We start from the raw sequence: 23256 nt of genomic DNA, 5'->3' as shown, positions 1-23256 counted from the left end.
CAACTATAAAAATTTTTGTTATAAAATGAGTTCCTTTTACAAAGTGGTAGACTTTGTTAAATGAGGATAAGAATCAGAAAGCCACGTAAAAATAGAGAGGAAACAGGCATGATATCAAGTGATAAGAGATATTCAGTTTGGACCAATAGTTTAGAAGGAAAATGTGTGCCTGGGGAGGAAGGAAAGAATAGTGAGTAGTTCCTGTAATATTCTATTTATATAACACGAGGTTTTTGGAAGGTACATTAAAGAAGTGGGTACCTATTGTCTGTGACCTTTTGTGCTTGTCAGTTTATGTTTTCTTCTCCCTGATGTTTAGTTAGAGTCTGATGAAAAAGGACTATATCTAAATGGAGCCATGATTTGGTTTTGATTAAAGGTCAACAGTGATGGATATTTAATCACTATTTACTACTTATAGAGTTAGACAGCAATCATGTTTTTAACCATATAATATGTTCTGATTCTTAGAAAATAAGACCATTATTTAATAGGTTCCTTTTAAAAATACTATTAAGTGCAGAAAAATAGATGAAAATGAGGAGATCTGGGTCTTGAGTCCATCACTTATTAGGTGTGTTAATTTGGGCAGGAGGCTTCAAGCCATGCCTCAAGTTTTCCATATATAAATGAGTTAAAGTGCTAGTTTAATAAATGGTATTCTTAATATTGATATTTGAAGGGCAATTAGTTACTTTCCGAGTTTCTGTCAAAATTAATGGTAGCTACCATGACAAGTTTTTATGGGTACTTTAAATTATACATCTACATGTGTCAAAAATAGTTCCTCTCATCATCTAGTTTGAAATACACTGGTGGTCAGAAATAGCTGACTGTCATTTACTCACAAGGGCATTTTTCTCACACTCTTTGCAGGATCAAATATGACCAAAATGTATTAAATTAGTTCACTGTGGTTCATTTAGAATATTCTACAAGGGTAAAGATGCAGAAATATCAGCCTGTCACTTAGAGAACCATTCTTTGGATCACGTCCAAGTCTGCAGTGGTCAGTTGAATTCGTTCAAACTATTTTCCAGGGCTAACTAGAAAATTGCTTCACCCTTAGCAGGTTTTATGCACCTGTTTCTTTCCCCCATAGAGTCTCATACCTGAGAAATATGGAGAAATGTTCCTTTCCTAAACTGAAAAACTCAGCTGTAGTTTAAATGAAATGGGATAAATTATCTTTTTCACAATTATCCATTAAAGGAAGAATTAGAATTAATATTAATCACAGATGTTTCATCAAGTTTTATTATCAACCAGATTGACTGCCGAAGTGCTTTCTGGAAGCCATTTTCTCTCCCTCCCCCGCCTGCTACTGAGAACAAACTGTTATTATGGGTCCTTAGATAAAGATTAATGGTTTTGGCAATTTACTTGAGGAAATCTGTATTTTACTGTACATTCCACTTCAGTTCAAGGCGTCTCTGAAAGGCATGGCTTGTCATCTCCTTGATAAAATTATACAATGAAGACACAAGTTGGTGTCTTCCAACTTGATTCTTAATTCTTTCCACCATCAGAAACAGATTAATCAATAAGGAACCAAAGGATTATATCACCTGACCCATATTTTTAAAATTGTGGCAAGCCTTGTTTATAGATAAAATAAGCAAAGTGCCTATCTAATCTTAGAATATGAGCAGCTATATTTTTACCCATCACCCTTAAATTTCATTTTTATGTCCACTCTCTTTCTGGAAAACTTCATCTCCAACTGCGTGACCCTTGTAATAATTATGAATATTTGATAATGTCCCTCATCCATTTGCAATGTACCCCATAGATGGGTACTGTATTCATTAAGGGTTTCCACTTGTAAACAATTTTTATCAATTCTAGCTAACTTAAACAAAAAAAGAATTCTTTCCCTACTAAAGAGATTATTTCAACTGAAGACCTCGGGATGGACAGAAACCGAGGCAATGCTGGGGATCTAGAACATAGAAACAAGTAAATAATTAGAATTATCTCATCAAGACCCAACCATTGGATTTCCTCAACTCTAACATTCCTCCGTTCCTTGGATCACTCTACTCAGGATTCAGATTCCTGGGAAAAGGATTTGGCATATATGCCTTTCCTTTGGAAAGAATCAAGAGCACCTTGACTGACAACCCCACCAAGACTGCATGGAATAAGGAAAGAGGAGTTCTTCAACGTTTTTGTTATTGTTGTTTGGTTTTTAACCTAATGAAGATAGGCAGTGATGCTGAGTAGGTGGAAACCACCACTGGCCAAAACACAGGTACATTTCATTGACGAATAGTAGTGTAGAACATGTGGAATTGTTCAAGAGGAAGAGAAAAACCTATGTAATAAACCCTTTAAGCAAAAGAGGGGCAGAGCATCAATTTAACATTTATACTTCTAGTTTGTTGTACAATAATATTTATCTTTGTCTGGTACTTTTGCAGGCTTTACTGTGTTCCAACAAGTTAAAAAACGTGGCTCGTATTTTTCAGTTAGGATTTCTCTCACATTTAATTGCTTTTCTTTCTTTTAATGGAGATAATATGAGAAAACAAAGACTCCAGACCAAAAGAAAAAAAAAGGGGAAACACCCTATTTCTTGACTTCCAGCTTTATTTCATTGACATCAACAGAATATAAGAAATGTAGTGGAATGGGCTAAGTCCCATTTCTGCCACTGCCCAACTCTAGTCAGATTTGGGTCATATAACTGTTTCTTCAAATGTAAAATGAGGGGGTTGGGCTAGATTTGAAGATCCCAAGGTGGTTCCAAGGAACAAGAAAATTATTCAGATATTACAATTTCTGACAATCAAGCTTAAGTTTGGGAAATTCTGGGTTAAATAAAGTTAATTTTTTTCCCTGTAAGACTTCTTGGGGCCTTAAATGTGATACCATGGATTGTAACTCTCCAAAGAGAGTGATATAATATATACTATTTACCAAACTTACTAAATTTTGGAACTCTTTCTTCATTGGAGCATCTTGAGGGACCTGGCTTCCATGGGATAAGGTTAGATTATTTATAAAATCCCACTCAGCTTTAAAATATACTAAGTATATACTTCTCCTAGTCATGAAAAATGTGGAGTACATTTTAATAGCATTCATCATCCAGCCCTCTCTATGTAGTTCGCATAACCAGATTTGCTGTATAGTTCAATCCATGTCCTTGCATCTCGTCCTTTTTGGAGATGGCAACAACTACAGGCTGGTTGTTTCATCCTTCAAAGATTTATGTGTTCTTAGTGAATTATGCCACTTAAATTCTTCTGGCTGTTCCTATGAGAGCTGTTTTAAGTTTTACAAATAACTTTCGTAACTTTTCTGGAGTCTTATTTTAAATGTAGATCCAAAACATGAAAACAACACTGTGATTAGATCTGATAAGTAGACCCGTGTGATGCACGTTCACTTTGTAGTCCACCATGAGGGTTGTCTTTCCTGAGATACATCTATGCCTGCAGTCTGCCATTCTTCTGTCCTGTGTTTTTTGGTTTTGTTTTGTTTTTTTTTTTGCGGTACGCGGCCCTGAAACTGTTATGGCCTCTCCCATTGCAGAGCACAGGCTCCGGACGCACAGGTTCAGCAGCCATGGCTCACGGGCCCAGCCGCTCCGCGGCATGTGGGATCTTCCCGGACCGGGGCACGAACCCGTGTCCCCTAGCATCGGCAGGCGGACTCTCAACCACTGCGCCACCAGGGAAGCCCTGTGCTGTGTTATTTTTACTGAACTTCATCCCACTTCTGTGGACCAGTTCACTGGTTGTCTGAGAGGACTAGTTACCTCACCCAAATAATTCTACTTATGAATCTATTCCCAAATCCATCTCACATCCTCTGATGAAAATACTAAGTAATACCTCAAGAATGACATAGCAGCGGGCTACAGGAAGGGAGGCACTCACTAATATGCCCTCAGAGTTGGTCCTGAACAGTGATTATCCTATTTTTGCAAGGAATACTAGCCAGTTTTACACTCTCCTGTACAAGGTACTAGACTTTTCATCTATTAAAAGTCTTTTCATCTAATAGTCTTTCTCTCATGCTGCCCACGTAGCCCCTCCAGGCCTTGTCCCTGCTGTACCCTCATGAGTCCTTCTGCTCCCCACGGACCCACGTGGAAAGTGCCCCTGGAGCTTTGAATCATGAGGTTCTGCTCGCTGGGCCGAAAGGGTCCCCAAATCCTTGATAACTTTGGAAGCTATTCTGGGATGTAGCTACATAGGGGCTTCTTCCTATGCTAGTGATACCAAAACAAAGGATGAGGCATAGTTCCTACCACAGGCATTCGGTCCTAGGGTGAGCATGGAATAGGTATTCGGTAATGCTTTTTAACTGCCTTGTGTCTGGTACTCCCTTCAGGTGAGCAGGTGGGCCAGAAGGCCCTAATTGAACCTGCCCCTTGGAGGCTTTTAATGTCTTTGTGCCCAAATTTGATTAGGTCCTTTGGTTCAGAGTCGATGGAGCCACGCCATCCCATACAAAGCCTCCAGCCTCCATCTGTCTGTCAAATCCTTGCTTCTTCCTTCAGAACCCTGATGACAATTTGAAATTTTGTATCATACTCTGTAAACTATAAGATCCTGAGGGCAGGGCCTGTGTATCTCTTCTTTCTTATTGTAAACATAGTGGCACGGGGAACGGAAGGAGGTACAGATAAAGAATAAAAATCTACCTCTATGAGAGTTCAGGGGATTCAGACACAGCCCACCAAGGCTTTGACAGTGAGGATTCCTGCTTTCTGGAATGTTTGATTGGTGCAGATTCAAAGAATCTAAGACAGACCCTGCAAAATATTTTTAAAATTCTGCTTTCTATTCTAGAGGAAGTTTTCAACTGAAATGGGGTAGAAAGAAATAATTAATGTTGATTTTATCCCCTTGAGGAAATCTGAACAGGTTTATATCATTTTAAACAAGCATGACATACGAAAATTAGGATTTTACCAAAGGTAAATTGCAGAGTGATCATTCCATTTACAGAAGTGGAATTCTTTTCAGTAGCCCTTGAGCATTTTTTAAATGATTTGATTTCTAAAACTCCAGTTTACATATATTTTTCAGGATCAAATTGGTTGCAAGGAGCAAAAGTAGTTGAAAATTTTGAAAAGATAGCTATAGGGAATGGAAAGAACATTTCTTTGAGAGTGGGCCAAAATTCTAGATGCCTGAGAATTGAGATAACATTTTATAAACCTCGTCCTCAGTAAGATGGTGGCAGTGGTGGGGGAAAGAGTTACGTGTGTGTTGTATTGCTGAGGGCGGGTTGTGGCAGTAGCTCTCACCTTGGCTGAAATTGTACATGTTAATACAGTTTTAACACTGTGCAGAGAATGAGGCCTGGTAGCTACTTATGAGAAATAACAGTTCTTATAACTTCACTAGTTTTTGAAATTAGTATCAGAGACAGCTCCCACTTTTCACCACTGTGCTTTCTGGAAATAGAATCATAAAGCAGAGAGTTGTAAAGTGCCTCTCATTTTCCTCCAGGAGTAATATCTTAATTGAGACTGTGTCTCTGACCATATATTTGAGAAAAAATAAATCATAACTATGATCACCCCTGTGTCAGAGGCAAAGATGCAGTAGCCATACCTTCCACATTTATTTAAAATACTAAAATTATACTCTTTTCTATAAAGGGGACATAAATGTATTATATACATTGATTTTACATGCACTCTAAAGAATATGTTCAGCAGATAAAAAGTTCAATTAGACTATTTCATAAATTTTAGCAGAACTAGCTATACTATAAATTCATTATTTACTTCCTAATACTTTGGTTCTTTGTATTGAAGAGGAGCTTTGGGGATGATTTCTTTGCTCTAGTTAGGTCCAACGTAGTTCGAGTGAACCCTTTTTTTGCATTTGATAAATGTCCCTGGGCCATGTCAGCCTGTTCAATATCCTTTTCCAAAGTAAGATGGACTTTGGTGGGCTACTTGGCCTCCCTGAAACCCTGAAGCTCAGTTCCTTAAACTTGTAAAGTGAGGAGACTGAACTAGATGGTCCCTAAGGTTCATGACCTTGAGTTTTATGATAGAGTGATTTAAGCTTGCAGGCTGATGTAAGGATGCAGAAGTGCCCATTGTTTAGCTCTTGATGATTACGATGATGAGATTCGCCTCCAGGTCCACGTCACCCCCTTATGCATTTTCAGGCTACCCAGGGCTGTTGCTGCTCAGCATTACTCCAAATAAAGGCCACCAACAGAAACCTGACCTCCTTCTTGCACTTGATACTTAGCTGATAGCTTGTCATCGTCTGCCTTCACCCTTCACAGGAATGCCTTGAAAACAGCCATCAGGTTATTAGTAGCTTTTTCAAAGGTACTTTAAAATCATTTTTCTTTAAACAAATATGTTTTAGTGCATTTTAACTGAATGTGGGGGAAAAAACCCACTGTATCTTGAAAAATAAGCCACTTATTCACATTTATAGCAGGCTTAAGGACCTGCTTACATTGCAGGAAACCCACACGCTTACTCAGTTATTGGCTTTTTTATTTTACCTTTCTACTCTGAACTTGTGATTTTGTGGGCATTTATAGTAGATCAGTGAGCAAACAAGCATTTTCTTGGGCTCACTTTGTCTTTCGCTCATTTATCCTTTCTTTCCTTCCTTCCTTCAACAAATACTTATTGAGTGCATACTGCTGGCCAGATATATTTTAGATTCTGTGACTAGAGTAGAGAAAAAAATAGGCAAAAGCCCTGCTTTAATGGAGCCTACAATCTAATGAAGAGCCAGGGGGTGGGGAGGGGGATAAACAAGCAGATAAATAAATATGCAATACATCATGCAGTTGGTAAATGCTAGGATGAAAAAATAAAACAGAATAGGCAATATAGAGGTAGGGAAAAATCACTATTTTATATATATTTAATATATAATGTATTAAAAATATATCTATATAGGGTAATCTATCTTTACGTATAAGGTGATCAATATAATTTTATATAATTATATATGTCTATAATTATATAGTGGTGATAAATAGAAAGTGAGTGATCAGGAAAGGCCTTTCTAATAGTTAACACTTGAGGAGGAACGTAAAAGAAGTGAGGCAGCAAACCACGTGTCCGTCTGGCAAAGGGGCTTTCTGGGCAGAGGGAACAGAAAAACACTAAGGGCCTGAGGAGAGTTGCCTGTCTACGTCCGCACGGTTGGGACAGGATGAGCGGTGGCAGGGTTGGGGGAGAGCTCTGTAAATGTGTGCAAGTGTGTGTGTGATGGATTAGAGGGCGGGGTCGTGGTGGACCGTGGTAAGGATCCGGGATTTCACTCTTGAGTGAGACGGGAGCCGTTGGAGGGTTTTCAGCTGAGGAGTAACATGATCTGACTTAGGTTCTGCCAGGATCACTTGGGACTCTTGTCCATTTGTCCAAAGTGGAGCAGGGTCTTTTGTTTCTCTGGCTGGATGGGATCCTTTGGATGCAGTCCATTAAGAGGAGGAATTCTTGGAAAAGAGACGGTGCAGAAAAAAATGTTACATGTGTGTTGAGTAGGACATTCATGGATCAAATACCTATACTGCAAGAGAAAAAGAAGAAATAGATATAAAATCACCCTTGGTGCACTTTATTAATGAACCCATATCCTTATTGAATTTAAGGTAAAAGTTAGTGAATCTGCTGCATCTGTTATTTTACTGAGGCATCAGGAAAGGCAGTTGACTCTATATATATACAGGCAGGCGGCTTTGGGCTCAGCAGGCCTCTCCCCCAGACACAACCCTCTGAGTTGGGTTTTGGAGAAGAGGAATTTCTGCTTCACATGTGAATTTCGGTTCTTGTGCCACAACGTTGTCAGCTAATTTACTTCTCCTCGGGGCCAAGGCTAAGGTACCACAGGAGTGGGAGCAGGCAAGAGCCGCCTAAATCCCAAGGGATGCCATGAGGTCAGAGACAGCAATGCCAGGCTGAAAAATCTCTCCTTTAAGGCGGTGTGTACTAAGGACGCTGCCAATTTTCTGTTTTCTTTTTGGAACATTGGGTGACTGTGTTTTGTTTCATATTTCCTCCCGCAGTGGTGCATAGGGGTACTTAGGAGTACCTCAGTTATAGTAATATAATATTAAAAGGCTTTTTCGTGACATGCATCTGATTAGGAAATAGGCATAGGGCATGTCTCTGCAGCAAAACTCTCGCTTGGCTTTCTTACTAAAACCCACTGCGAATGCTTAAGACTACATAGTCAAGTTCCACCAAGTTTTAATCTACCCCCAGACATTTTGGAAGGACTTTTAAGAACTTATGGGCAATTATGAAACAAATATTTGAAGTGGGGCTGTCATGAAGAAAAGTATGATTTATACTGTAAACTGAGGTTGTATAGTTTTGGCATCAGAAAGACTTGGATTTGAATGTTTGCTCTGCCATACACTAGCTATGTATGGCATCAGCTAACTACTTATCCCTCTAAGCCTCAGCTTCCTCCTCTCTAAAATGAGGATAATGATATCTGCCTTGTAGAACTGTTCTGAGGATTAAATTTAAGAAACCTGGCACAGTGCCTGGTGCATAGAAATAGTAGATAAATGGGTAGCTATCCTGAAATGAAGTTCCCTCCCACCAAGTTCCATATCAGTTAAGCAATAATTTTATGTTTCTAATTTGTATTTGGTCAAGTTAAATAGAGAAAAAGAAACATTATGGGGAAATAATATTCTAGAGTAATTTGTACCAAAAGAATCCTAAAGTAAAAATATAGGTCTTGTTATTAATCCCTTAAAACAATAATTTGTAACCATTGTGCGACAGATTTATTGACTACAGCCTTCATTTAGAAATGCTAAACTAATGAGAACTTGGCCATTAGTTGTGATAATGGTCTATCATTTCGAGCTTGAACCATGTGTACTTATTTGGCCTCGTTTCAAAGTAATAAATGATTTCAAACTCACTTCATTTCTTGAAAATGCCCCTATGATTTAGGCCATGCTTTGGATTATATGACTAGTATTCCTGTAATCCGACATCTGGAATAACCTATATGATTCTGGGCTATTTTAAGATTGGGAAACTGAAAACATTTTTTCAGAAATTGCATAAAGAGGTTAGATAGGCTTCTCAAGCCTCTGATTTAACTTTTTACGCCTGTGTTTGATTGTTATTCCATATTAAGTTTTATTTTCCTTTTAAAATAGCTCTTCACAAAGAGAATTTACTGCTAAATACTACTGCAAGGGAATGTTTACAGATGCAAATGACTTCTATTTAAGGAGCTCCTGATTAAAACTTGAAAGAATGTGGCACTAGAAAGCATGTGAATATGGGATATTTATAATCTAGGATTACAGCATAAGGGGATATGTGAATATGTGTGTTCAGTATGCTGCAAAAGACCTCACATTGAAACTTGTTACTCTAATTTTACTTTAATTTAGATAAATTAACCATTTTTTTAATTGGGAAACTGTAATGTGGAATCAACCTAGAAGGAACTAGTGTTCCACCTGCCGGTGACAGGCGAGCCGGACAGTTTCCACAATTTCGTCTTTCTGATAAAGACAAGGTATCTTTCTGATAACCTTTCTGATGAGTTCTTCATTGGGACATTGCAGTCTCCCATAGATGCTTTGAGGCTCGAAGTACATTTCAGTTCTTCACTTTTTTACTGCTCACAGAGCAGGCTTAAGTTAGAGAAAAGCTGTGATCATTTTCAGACATCTTTTTTTCAATCTGTTCTTACCCCGATGATTTCTTGTTTTAAAGACTAACCTTCTGGGGTCATCCAAGAGGTCAGGCCAAGTTGTGCATCTCATGCTGGTGGAAAGCATGTCTTTGGCTCCTGGGCGGAGTCAGCAGTCCTGCTCCTGCCCAGCGTTATGGGTTCTGGAGAAAGGCCTGGTTCGGGCCCGGCTGAACAGGAGAACTAATGAACATGTCATGCGCGTCTCAAGTTTTCCAGGCTCTGGCACAGCTGTGGCACTTTCCCCCCCTGCTGCGAGGCACAGCACGCTAGCCATTTGTTGGCAAGTTCATATTTCACACTGCAGGGAGTTGAAATGATTGAACAGACAGAAGAGGAGTTTTATTTGCAGTAGCCTACGTATCCCCAGACTCTGATTTGGCATAAAACATCTGCTTCATGATCTGCTTCAAGGCCAGTTCCTTTCCTCCAACGAAGGTTATGACTTCGGGCAAGCTGTGCTTCCACTGGCAGAAGGAAATTCACTCGAAGACTTGCTTTAGTCAGAATCCAAGCATCCTGCCACAGAATTTCTTTTTTCAATTATCTCCGAAGAGGCAGTCAGACTGTACATGTATCAGTATAATAAATGTAATGAAATAAGGCAGACACTTCTTTCCCTCTGTTGCCATCAAGGGGAGGTGCATCTACCCTTGGGCCTCCACACCCTGAATCCTGTGAGACTTACCCAGCTATCTGTCAACATGCATATCTTGGCAACAGCACACTGTAGGGATGGCCCGTGGATGTGTTTCGGCCCATCAGCATGATAAACAAGCGCAAACATTGGTTTTACCTGCAGTGTTTACATCTTTCCGATTATAAAAACAAATTGGCATGACGCTGAATGTAATTATTACAATTTTTCATGGGGAGGACTCATCGTATAGCCTTTGTTTTGTGATAGGTCCTAATTACTAATTATATTTACCCGCGTGATTTTGTTATGCATAAGTCATATTTTTTGTTCAAGGCAGCCCTCGCTAGCCTTACAGACATATATACAAAATTAAATCCTGGCATTTTATTATGCTAGACCAATTAGATGCCATCCTCATAATGAGAAGCATGACATCTTCATCGCTCTCCTCTGTATTTTCATGTTGTTTTAATGCAGGCATTCACCAGAATTGAATACTGTCTTCCAAGTACACACACACACACACACACACACACACACACACACACACACACACACACACACACACACACACGCCCCTAACTGAATATCTGCATATCTCCAAGGAGTCCTGTGGGTGAAACCATGTATTCATCTTTTTTAGTTCTTAGGCCACTTTGGTTTAAGAGTAAGAACTGTTGCTTTTATGAAGTGCCTTTTTCTATAAAGTCAAAACCTCACAGCAGTGCACAGAAAGCCGATGGTATAAAGGAGCTAAGTAGAGTCTTTAATAGAGAGAGCTGGGTTGTAAGTGTTTTTGTTCCTACGGAGCAGATAGATTTGGCTCCATCTGTTCCATATTCATAACAAAGGAGTACACTTACAGGAGGGCCAACTTCCCCAGAGCCTCCTGGTAATGATCTTTTCACCAGAATGAAAGCATCTGAACCCAGTGGCTTGGCCCTGAGAAAAGCAGCTAGCAGGATGGCCCTTCAGAACCCTGATTTCCTTGTGACTCAGGCTGACATTAATTTTCCCAATATATAGAATGTACAAAAAATTGATGATTTCTCATCTCCCTGCAGCACTGTGCAGTTATGAAGTTCAGAATGTGTAAGTTTTACCTCCCCTTCCCATAACCACAAAAGATTTATAATGAGATAGTATGGGGGGAAGTTTGCACTTGAAGCATCTAAAGGTATCACAGGGGAGAGGCTGTTCTTCAAACTTTTAAGTTGTTTCTCTTCAGACTTTTTAATCTTTTTAAAACTGGGGTTAATGAATAGAAATATGAGTCATACCAAATAAGGAAAAACCCCTATTGAGTTTTGTAATTAGCAAAACTTCAAAGCCAATTTCAACTGAGACCTCTTAGATTAAAAAGATAAGTTGACCCAAGAGTACATACTTTTTCTTCTACTAAGCAGAAGAAAAATAAAATGAATTTTTTGCCCCAAATGCCATGCTATATACAAAAAAAAAAAAAAAATCCTGTTAATATGACATATGGAATCAGTATCAAAATGTGATTCCTGGTATTAATATCATAGCTCGTGGATAGAATGCTTGTGTTTATATGCTAGCTTCACAGATTTCTTAAGAAATAGGAACATATTTTGAAGTATGGTTATCCTTTTCTCCATTCTGTGGACTTCTCAAATACTAGAAGCTTTAAAAAATACATCACTGATTTATTTACTATACTTCATATTAGAGTCATAATTGTAATGTATCAACCTTTTATTATCTCATCTTGGTATCATCTGTGCGTTATCTGCTTGGTAAACGAGGCTTTCTGGCAAATCAGATAGTAAACAAATATCTCAAAAAGTTTGCTGCAGCAATAAAGTGGGCAAAGTTTTCATCTAGCTGTGAGATTTCTCTGCATTTTAGCAAGAGGAAATATAGAAGTAATATTCAGAGAGTGAAAAACATAGCCCATCAGTCAGTGAAGATTTCAAGTTTCGACACCTTGGTCCCTTTGGGGTTTTTTTGTAATATACGGACCTGAATATTTCTGGCTTATTCAGGAGCTAGATGTTCCTTTTATAGGTCCTAGTATAATTGGCAGTTAGGGATTTGTTTGTTTCCTGGTTCATTGTCTCTATCCCAATTAAACTGTAAGCTCCAGAAGCACGAACCGTTTTTTAATACACCACAGTGTTTCCAAAACTTGACACAGTGCTTGGTACAAAGCAGGCATACAAAAAAAAAATTTTGAAGGAATAAATAAATGAAGTAAAAACTGAATAAGCCAGAAATATTCACTTTGTCTTAAGAAAGATTATTTTAAAAGTTAGTTTGGATTTAAATTTTGATATTTGATTTATTAAAGTAACAAATTTTTTAAAATAATTCTGTAAAACATCAAATTTTGCCTATTCAGATTAGTTTATACATCTTACTATTCTATATATGAGTAAATTTAAGTATTTGGCTCTATTTACAAATTTGGTTAATTAAACTCCTCTAACCATTAAAGATTTAATATATTTTCTTTCCTTTTTAAGTACTTAAGTTGACTATAAAAATTCCCAAGTACTTAAGTAATTCTTATCATTCATCATAATTTAAACTTAAAAACAAGATGAGGTTTTAGTTCTCTTAAATGGTTTAAAACTGCATATCAACCTAAAATTTCACTTAGTCACAAGTCTAAATAGTTGTTCCATTACATATTTTAAATTGGAGTTACATGTGTGACATGTTACTCTAAATGGCCAAAGTATTCCTACACCTTACAGCTTATTAAAGTTCCACATTCTCAGATGCTTTTTTAACACAAAATTTCCTAGCTCTGTGGTCTTGATTCTTTTAAAAATGCCTCTACTTTGTTTTTAAACTCAACTGTGACTAAAGTATGGTTGTATCCCCTCAGCACAATTTTGGGATTACGTTCTCATTTAACATTTGAGGTACCTTAACTTGCCAAGGCTTCTTAACGACTAGAGGGTTTCAGCCAGATGGCTTCACTCTCACCTTCGATCATAATCACCCCAAACATCACTTTCCTGTCCTTACTGAAAGCAGCCCGTGGTCACCTGGATTCTAGCACCACTTGCCTTTATTCTCCTGTTCACTGGAGAGGCCTGCAACCCCTACTGAGGCTGGGTATTTGATGAGATTCTGCATGTCTTTGGCTTTAATGATGCCCACATTCCCTTCATTTACTTCTTATCTCTTAGACCACATACGCAAAAACATGAAAATAATACCTGCTTGAATTTTGTATGTCTCTTTGGGTTTTGGCTATCAAGTCACAATTTCCAACATCATTCCGTAAGAAGGAGCCAGTAGAGAGGGCTGAGGAACCTTCCAGGAAAGGGGATTTAAAAAAAAATTTAAAAAAAAAATTCCTTAACCACTCTCTTCATTTTTCTTTTTTATTCTAATCCTGAGTTTGTTTATATTTGGTCAACAAATCACTTTGCAGCTATACAGATTTTTGTTACCTGTAGACTAATCACATCTTTATCAAACACGTTATGAACAAAGCAGTGGACTCCCCAGAACTGAGAACCCAGCACAGCTCCTGCCCGCTGGAAACTCATAACTCTAGTAGCAGAGATGCAGTGTAGCAGCCAGCTCTGAGACAAAACAAAATATGGGTTGTGTGCTACCAAGGGGACAGAAACAGACCAGTGTAAGAACCCAGAAGGGTTGTGTGTTGGAAAAATGGAGAAATATCTCACGTGGCCAGAGCAAGCTGGGATTTTTAAGAGGCAAAGGGAGGGTCACATGAGAAAAGGGAGCCAGGGAGGTTCTGAGAGGAAAGATTGTTGGGACTAGCTGTTAATGTGGATTGAAGGAGGGAAAAGAATAGGAGAGAGAAAGAAGGAAATCAGGGTCAGGCAGATTATGAAAGACCCTGGCTGCTATCTGTGGCGTGATGCCCTGGAATGCACAGCCATTAACTTGACTGGAAATGGTCCTACCTAGAGACAACCAGAGCAGACAAGAATACAGTCCCTTGGGCTTCCCTGGTGGCGCAGTGGTTGAGAGTCCGCTTGCCGATGCAGGGGACACAGCTTCGTGCCCCGGTCCGGGAAGATCCCACATGCCGCGGAGCGGCTGGGCCCGTGAGCCATGGCCGCTGAGCCTGCGCGTCCGGAGCCTGTGCTCCGCAACGGAAGAGGCCGCAGCAGTGAGAGGCTGGCGTACCACAAAAAAAAAAAAAAAAAAAGAATACAGTCCCTATCGTTAGCTTTTATTTTATTCACTCCGTCAACATAAATTCTTCATCAAGGAAAGCACTTCTGGTGTGAAACAAAATGTACAGTCCTGGTGCCTAAATAACTCCATCCTTGGTAGAACTCAACTTTCCAGAGAACATTAATTTGTTCAGGCCTCTTAGGGTTCCTTTAGGGGCCTACTGCCCAAACAAATGCTACTCCTGCCTAGATACGAATCATACCACCAGAGATGGCAGACAGTGGGGGGACCGTGACCTGTGACTAAGAACAACCAAAGAAACGACTGATTTGTGGAGAGAGATATTTACCCAGATGTGATGCAAAAGAATATTAAAGACAGGAGTAGGAACCATTTACAGCAGCACAATATCCAGAGATGGGTGTGGGCATGGGTGCAATGTTTGCACCGCCTCTGGACTGGTTTTATTTAGGGCCATCGCTGTAGCACAGTTAGTCTGTGCAGTTGCAGAGGCCGTCTCAGTGCGCAGCCCGGTTGCTTCTCTACAGGATTTACGTCCTCATCTTTGGCAGTGTCCCTCTAATATAATCGCATGCTCACACTCTTAAAACGGGTTGAAAAAAAGAACTCACAGAATCTAAGCATGATTTTTCCAAAAGGAACAGGGTCTTTCCCTACCCTTTCCGATTTCTCTAAACTCTCACCCCAGCTTCAGTGCACATCCTCACATAAACCCCTTTGCCCTCCACGCCCAGCCTCCATACACACAAAACTATGGGAGAATCCAGTTTGTCTAATTTAGGCTAGAAATAGAGGGTCACACTTGTCCCCCTGGTTTCCCTTATGCCTCATAAATAGCTTTTTTTTTTTGCGGTACGCGGCCCTCTCACTGTTGTGGCCTTCTCCCGTTGCGGAGCACAGGCTCCGGACACGCAGGCTCAGCGGCCATGGCTCACAGGCCCAGCCGCTCCGCAGCACGTGGGATCTTCCCGGACCGGGGCACGAACCCGTGTCCCCTGCATCGGCAGGCAGAGTCTCAACCACTGCGCCACCAGGGAAGCCCATATATAACTTTTTGTCACAACTATCCAGAGCTGATCCTTTCTTCCCCCTCCCTCCACCCCAAATTTGCACTTAGAACCAGAGGCTGCTTGCTTTAGGGAAATCGCTGTGCAGAGGGAGCAATACGGGCAGAGCTGATGGTATCAATCTGCGGAGTAGTGAAATGATATTCTAGATCTAAAGGGATCTGTCACCTGAGTTTCCAAGTGCAATATAGAAGTTCACAGGCCCTCTAAAGTTGGTCATACCTCAACTTGTCTTCTAGAGGGGTAATCTCACAGGGAAACCAAAGCCCATATGGGTTAACCAGCGGACTGCAAGGCACAAAACAAGTCAGAATGGGTGAACCAGGGAGAAAGTTCAGATCATCATTATACATGCACTCAAACCACTAACCCATGTCCTTTCCAGGGCCCTTCACCAAGGAAGATAAGGATGAAAGTGGTTATGAAAGATTCAAAGAAATATTAACTTTTTTCTAGGAGTTTCTGTGGATTGTATTAACTTGATGTTTATTAGTAATTTGCTGTCTTGCTACATTAGTGCTGTATGATAATGACATAGTTTCTGTTAGTACTGTACAAATGAGTAAGGGGATTTGTGGCTTTCATTGCTTATCAGTTAACTGTCACCCCAATAGCACATCACAGAGATGACCCAAGGGCCCTGTGTCAAAGTAATAATATAAATAGTTCCTCCTTGGGATTCTAGGAATTCTGCATTTGTCTGAGTTTTTGTTTTTGTTGTTATTACCTTTATTATGTGGCTTCTAGCTGAAGAAGAGTTTTTATAAATGAATCATTTTTCCTGTCTTCTTTTGTCAGATTATACCTATTTGGTAGAGCAGGTGAAATTCACCAAAATCACCACAAACAAGAGACACAACTATCTGACCTTAAAGGCCTGGTACAGTCATTTCAGTAGTACTGCCTCAGGCAAGCCCAGTTCTCAGAAAATAGTTACAACACTAGTGTATAATGGGAAACTTTTTTCTTCCCTAACTGTTCAAAGATGTTCAGTGAATTTTTGGAAAATAGTAAAATATCCAGTTAGGAACTGAACTATGTATTTCCTCGTGTTTAAGGTTTTGTTAACAATTCAAATGATATCTAAGTGTTATGTTGCATTCTGTGCCTATGTGGGCTGGAATCTGCCAGTCATATCATGGAAGAAAATCAAGTCTAGGTTCAGAATCTGAGGTTTAAGCTGACTTAAATTTTTCTTAAAAAGAATTAGAAATGCTTCTTATAGAGGATATTTTAAAAGCATTCTCTGAAATCCAGGTTATTTTTTGGTCATGCCTTAACAGATATCCAAATACGTGGGACTAGCCTTCCTCAATAAGCAGCAGAAACAAGGTTTGTTGTCCCTGTGCTTTAAAAAGCAAGTAAAAGTTTGCCCACACTTCAAACAAATGGGTACAAAAACATGATAATGTCTTATCTGTTTATTCCTAGAAATCGCGGAAAGAATTTGTCCTCAGCCATTTATTTGAGGTTGCTAAGAAAAAGTAATTGATCTACTGAGACTTACCTGCTGGAACTTAAATAACACTTAGCTTAGCCGTCTGCAGGGAAACTTTGCCTAAGGGGGTAGAGAGGTGGGGGGGGGGCATGGGTGTGATGGGTGGGTACCTCCTATTTTTTCTTTTGTCTGAGGCTGCACAGCTGGAACTTATTTTACTTCTCTCACCCTGAACTCTGCTCTAATTTTTTGTCCCTGTTACAGTTCCCTGGTGTTGAAACCAAGATTTAGCTTGCAGAGGACACTCTACCCTTATTTTATTGCTGGAAATACCCCTCTTCCTTTTCTAGTTTTTTAAAAAGAAACATCCCCAGAGCCATATCAAAGTATCTATTGTTTACATGATATTTTAAATTTCTCCAAGGCTTCCACCTTTACTTAGTAACCTCATTTCCAAGTTTTACCTCTGGGGCTTTGACCTTAACCTGCCAGTGATTCAAGTCTTGAGACACAGCAGGCTGTGGGAGATGAATTGTGTGGGCAGAGCAGTCGGGGGCTGAGGTTGCTCTCAGGGTGCAAGCTTGATAAACCCGGGGCCAAAAGCAGGTTATTAAAGCGTGACTTTTAAATCTCAGAAGGTAGACTGGTGAGATGTATTGCATCATAACTGGTGATTTTGTTTTTAATATGAAAATTAGGTATTGTGCTGCTTTTAAGAAGGGCAGATAGCCAGCTGCAAGTTGTTGCTGGGGTCTTCTTTCAAGAGGCCTAACTTTTGTTTTAAGACTTTTCCTGAGGATCTGGTAACCATTTTCCAAGAAGTCCATATGGCTTTGGTTAATCTCTATCCTATTCCCACCACTTCTTCTGTTCCCTACCCTCCACCCACATACACAAAATGGATTTTATTGACTCATTAAATTCTACAGGACGTTTTCCGTAGTACCACTTGTTTAAATGGGCTTTACTTCTTCAGCATTTATTGTGAAAAGAATATTAATGCTTAATTCTGCCATCACCTGTCTAATTTACATATATTTATGTTGTATGTGAGACCACGTGAAAACCTACAGAGGAAAACCTGGGCTGTGCTAACAGCTAATAGCCCATCTTTTCTTTTGACTTGCACAAATTGAGAAATATTGTCTGCGGCAAACACAATGGAAAACTGTGTTTTTAATACCCCCCCAACACACACACACTCATTTCTTTGGAAAAGAAGCAGCTAATTATTTTTTAAAAATAAAATTTCCCAAAGCACTCAGGTTGACAAGGGACACAGAAAAGGAGAAGGATTTGGATTTTGGAATTACGATTCGAGGATGAATAAGGTTAGGCAGAGGGATGATAAAATGAACTAATGAGTACAGGATTGGGCCTGAAAATGGGAAGAAAATATGAGAATCTCACCGCTCTCCTTCTAAACTTTCGGTTCCTTATGAAGAAGAACATTTGTTTCCTTGATTGCTTTTGAGTTGCTTAAAATCTCATGATGTTTATGTTTAATTTGATAGCCTGTGTAAAAGATAAATAGGAGTTTTTTGATACGAAGAGAAAGTTTAACTTATTATTTGAAGTCCTTTTATTTCCGGTGTCTTCAAGCCCATCTTTATATTCTATTCCTCACATTTGAGGAAAGGCATTCTCTCTTATGATTTAAGTTTACGTTTTGTATCAAAGCTCATTTAGGTTCCCCCAGCAATTTGGAGTTAATGTGAGGCATCATGCTAATTACGAGAAACGGCACAGGCTGGCTACATTAGCAAAAGCTAAGTGGCATGGGGAGGAAAATGAAAAACAGTTTTTAAATGCCGGAGTGAAAACAAATAGAGATGTCTTGTAGTGCTTCCTCAACAGCAGTTTATAATTACCTCTCTTCAAGGCCTGTTTTAAGTGGACTTGTACCAGTAGCTTGAAAAGTAAACTCCTAAGGGGTGCGTTTGTTTAGACATGGCAGCAGAATCAGGGAGGAGCTGCTGTGTGGGAGCCTTCAGCACAGTGCACTCCGGTGCCTTAGTCCTAAAGCCTCAAGTGGGCATGGGAAACCCTTGATTGCACAGCATTATGTCAGTTGGCTCCTGAGTAACAAATCACCCCCGAATTTGTGGCTAAGACAGCATATATTATTTCACCATTTCTGTGGGTCATGAATCCAGGGGCAGCTTAGCTGCGTCCTCTGGGTCTGGGTCTCTCCCAAAGCGACAGTCATTTGAAGGATTCAGTTTGTAGCTCACTCGCACGATTGTTAGCTGGATTCTGCTCCTTGCGGGTTGTTGCACTGAGGTGTCAGCTTCTTGCACGCACTTGTCTGGAAGTCTCCCTCTGCTCCTTGCCATGTGGGCCTTTCCACTGAGAACCTCACGGTGTGGCACCTTGCTTCAGAAGGTGAGCGAGAGTGCTAAGGAGAAAGGAGGGCACAGTCTTTTACAACATAATCACAGAAGTGACATCCCATCACTTTTGCTGTATTCTACTCACCAGAAGCAAGCAACCAGGGCCAGCCCACTCTCAAGGGGAGGGGCAGACACAGAGCATGCATACCAGGTGCGGATTGTTGGAGCTAGGTCAGAAGTTGCCTGCCACAAGCATGATGCCACATCCAGCCGATGGGCCCACAGTTAATTGTGATGTGAATGCTACAAATACTTGCAATGCTAAATACAGCCTTTGGAAGTACAGACTTGGAGGCATTGAATGTGGTCCCCTTTATGTATCAGATTGGCTGGTAAGTGCTGAGCCACGCTCACCTGAGCCCCAGGAGAGCAAGCAAACAGGTTTTCAGGAATGGCTGAAGTTAGAGCTCCTGTCTGAAGTCATGCAACAGAGCGAAGATAAGCAGCCCTTTTTTAGCAGGATACTCTAAACACGGAGAACCAGAGGGCCCCTAGATTATATTTCATTATGTGTTGTAAGGTTGTGATGGGTACTTTGCAGATCATTAGGGGGAAGGGACTCTGTGGATTGATTTATAAAGTTGCTATTAAGATCGTGGAATGGGAGGCTGTGCTTGTTTTAATGGTCCCCACACCCCTACTCCCAGCTTCCTGACTCCAAATGTACATTTTCAGCAGTAAACTGAGTAAAGGGATATGAATTAGGATTATGTGACAAATGTTTAAGACATGAATTGAATTTCTCATTTTAATCTGAAAAATTCTATTTTAAAATCCATATATCTTTTTTTTTAATGGAAATATGGTCGATTTACAATGTTGTGTTAGTTTCTGGTGTACAGCAAAGTGATTCAGTTATATATATATATTTCAGATTGTTTTCCATTACAGTTTATTACAAGATATTGAGTATAGCTCCCTGTGCTACACAGTAGGACCTTGTTGTTTATCTATTTTATATACAGTAGTTTGTATACTGTAATCCCAAACTCCCTCCCCCGTTTTCCCTGGTAACCATAAGTTTGTTTTCTATGTCTGTGAGTCTGTTTGTTTTGTAAATAAGTTCATTTGTATATTTTAGATTCCACATGTAAGTGACATCATATGGTATTGGTCTTTCTCTGCCTGCCTTACTTCACTTAGTGTGATAATCTCTAGGTCCATCCGTGTCACTGCAAATGGCATTATTTCATTCTCTTTTATGGCTGAGTAATATTCCATTGTATAAATATATACACATCTTCTTTATCTTTCCATCTGTCCGTGGACGTTTAGGTTGCTTCCATGTCTTGGCATTGTAAATAGTGCTGCTGTGAACATTGGGGTGTATGTATCTTTTCGAATTAGAGTTTCCTCCGGATATATGCCCAGGAGTGGGGCTGCTGGGTCATACGGTAGTTCTATTATAAGTTTTTTAAGGAACCTCCATACTGTTCTCCATAGTGGCTGTACCAATTTACATTCCCACCAACAGTGTAGGAGGCTTCCCTTTTCTCCACGTCCTCTCCACAGAAAATCCAAATATCATTATAGGAAGAGTTCAGGTCTAGGTTTTCTTCCCCTCTCGCAGGTGAAGACCTCTTTTTGGTTGCTAAAGCTCCAATTTGGGAACTCAGGGATGAAATGTTATAATTCTTTTGTCCCAGTTGCTGTTGTTTGGCTTCTGGAGGACCTGTAAAGCCTGGATAAAATTCCCTCTGATAAACACTCCCGCGACACCCTCACATGCCCAGATGAAGCTCGTGCAAACCTCAGTTACCACATGGATGCCTCCTGGTCCCTAAACTGTGTTTCCTACCTATGTCCCCAGCTGGGATAAGCACAGCACAAGGACAGAAACAGTCTGTCTTATACATCTTTGCGTCCATAGCACCTAACAGGGCAACTGTACGTAGCAGTTTTAAAAGCGTTTGAGTGGATAGATAAAGCTGCAGTCATATATAATAAATGGTAGTAATTATTTACTATCAGTTTCCAAACATTCACTATTAATTTTCTACGGAAAACAGCGTATTGTTTTAAATAAAATAGTGTTACTTAGTATAAAGTGATGTGTGTCTCTAGAACCATAGAGATCAATAATACCGACCTCCTGACAAAGGCCAGACACGTTTTAAGTTTTTACTCCCTCATGTCCATCTTCAATCTTGCTCATAATTGATCCCAAGAGGATTTTCTTTATAAATTTACTTGTGTGACTATTACATTTTTCAGTTCCTCTGTTTTGTGTTTTTAATGCTTCAAGCCTCCGCTTTGTTGTTTAGGTGTGACTAGTAAAGCACTTTCATATTACCTTATATATTCAAATATTACTAATAATAATCGTTCTTAGTAAGTGATATAAAGGAACCCTCTGTTTGTCAGGCAAGAGGTGTGGGGTTAAGAAACCTGGAACAGGACATGGAATAAAGCCACACTCCCAGTTTTCTAAACCTTGCATAAAAAATTGAGTTTTGCTCACATATGGGAAAAGTTTTTATGCCTTCTGGTATTATATTTGTTTTTCAACGTGGCAAACAAGGAACCCAAGTTATACAGACTTAGGTTAAGATTTCATGAGCTCAGGTCAGAGGCTGTGGGGTCAAGGGACTTAATGTAATCTGCACTGTGTCCTCACATTATATGTTTATATTCTTTGTTTATCAGTCTTTCTAAGGATTAGAGTATAATAGTCAAACAGCATCATATGGTATCAGTCACGTTATCATTGTCATACAGCTTTTCTGGTGATAGAGAGGAGATGAGGAAGGGAGAAGTTGGACGGGGAAGAGAGGTCTTTATATAAATATAAGTACATTTAATATTTTTAGTGTACAGAATAATATAGCTCATCCAGTAACTAAGGCTAATTGTCCCTCTTTGCGAGCTGGTGAGAGAACTCTCTTGAATTTTTCCTGGACAGTTTATCATGTGTTGATGTTTAGTTATTCCAGCGTGCCCCACAAAGATTTTTATGTCCTGGATTTATAGGATTTCTCCTATATATAAATCTGAAAAATGGGTGCTAACTCTAAGAAGTTCCCCCGCTAAAACAAACATTTGATCTTGCCTTGAGCCTGCTGTATCTTACAGTATCATCAGTAAAATCAGCTGTTGCATGTGGTAAATCAAGTTCACGAGGCTTGCAGTAAGTTCATCTCAGCTCAGAAATCCACAGCACAGCAGCGTAAATATCCATGTGTCACTTTTTCACGCCACCTCTCATAAATAAGATATAAACTATCTCAAGAACCCATGGTTTTTCTAACGAATTGGAGTCACCTATGTGTACTGTATTTGTGACGTGCACATTTGCAGTTGGGGTCCACAGGAAGAACATCATTTCCTGGATCAAACCACAGGGTGCAAATATTGTGCCCTAAATAACACACTAGTTACTGTAAATGTCAGTAGAGGGAGTTTTTCCGACTTTGATTTAATGAAAGCCTACAGCAAAGCCAGCTGTTAGCACTTCTTAACTGCTTGTCGGAGCGAACACGAGGGTGGGGAGGGCTGAAAACATCTTTTCTGTATCTACTTCGGTCTAAGAATTAAGAGAGTTTTCAACAGGTGTTGCATAGCGACACGAGGGTCCTTTCCAGCTTGATGTCTTTTAGGTGGTGACTTTATAAGTTCTCCTCCAGGATGTGGACCTGGAGTTACATGAGGAGATTGTTGGGAAATTAACCTAGAGTTTGCATCTTGAATCCTCTCACCTGCAAAATCAGAATTTTCGTTTTCTGGGCTCACCATGGGGGACAGTAAGAATAGAGGAGGGAGCAGGCACACTGAACACGGGTCCCCTCTTTGTCACTGACGGTATTACCAAACTAATTGTGAGCCATGTGTATTTTGACTGATATCATCTGCTCTTTCTGAACAAAGAAAACACTTGACGCAAACACATGGG

General features: G+C 39.8%; 1 protein-coding gene across 2 annotated transcripts in view; it reads left to right on the top strand.

Moving 5' to 3' along the window:
- The window catches only part of EFNA5 (ephrin A5), a 276148-nt gene that overhangs the window by 245176 nt on the left and 7716 nt on the right, over positions 1-23256 (top strand). The window lies entirely within an intron of this gene.

Source organism: Monodon monoceros, unplaced genomic scaffold (assembly GCF_005190385.1).
Source record: "Monodon monoceros isolate NGI ecotype Baffin Bay Population unplaced genomic scaffold, NGI_Narwhal_1 Super_Scaffold_12, whole genome shotgun sequence".
NCBI classification, from domain to species: domain Eukaryota; kingdom Metazoa; phylum Chordata; class Mammalia; order Artiodactyla; family Monodontidae; genus Monodon; species Monodon monoceros.
The sequence above is the reverse complement of the archived record's forward strand: the minus strand, read 5'-3'. Positions and strand labels throughout refer to the sequence as shown.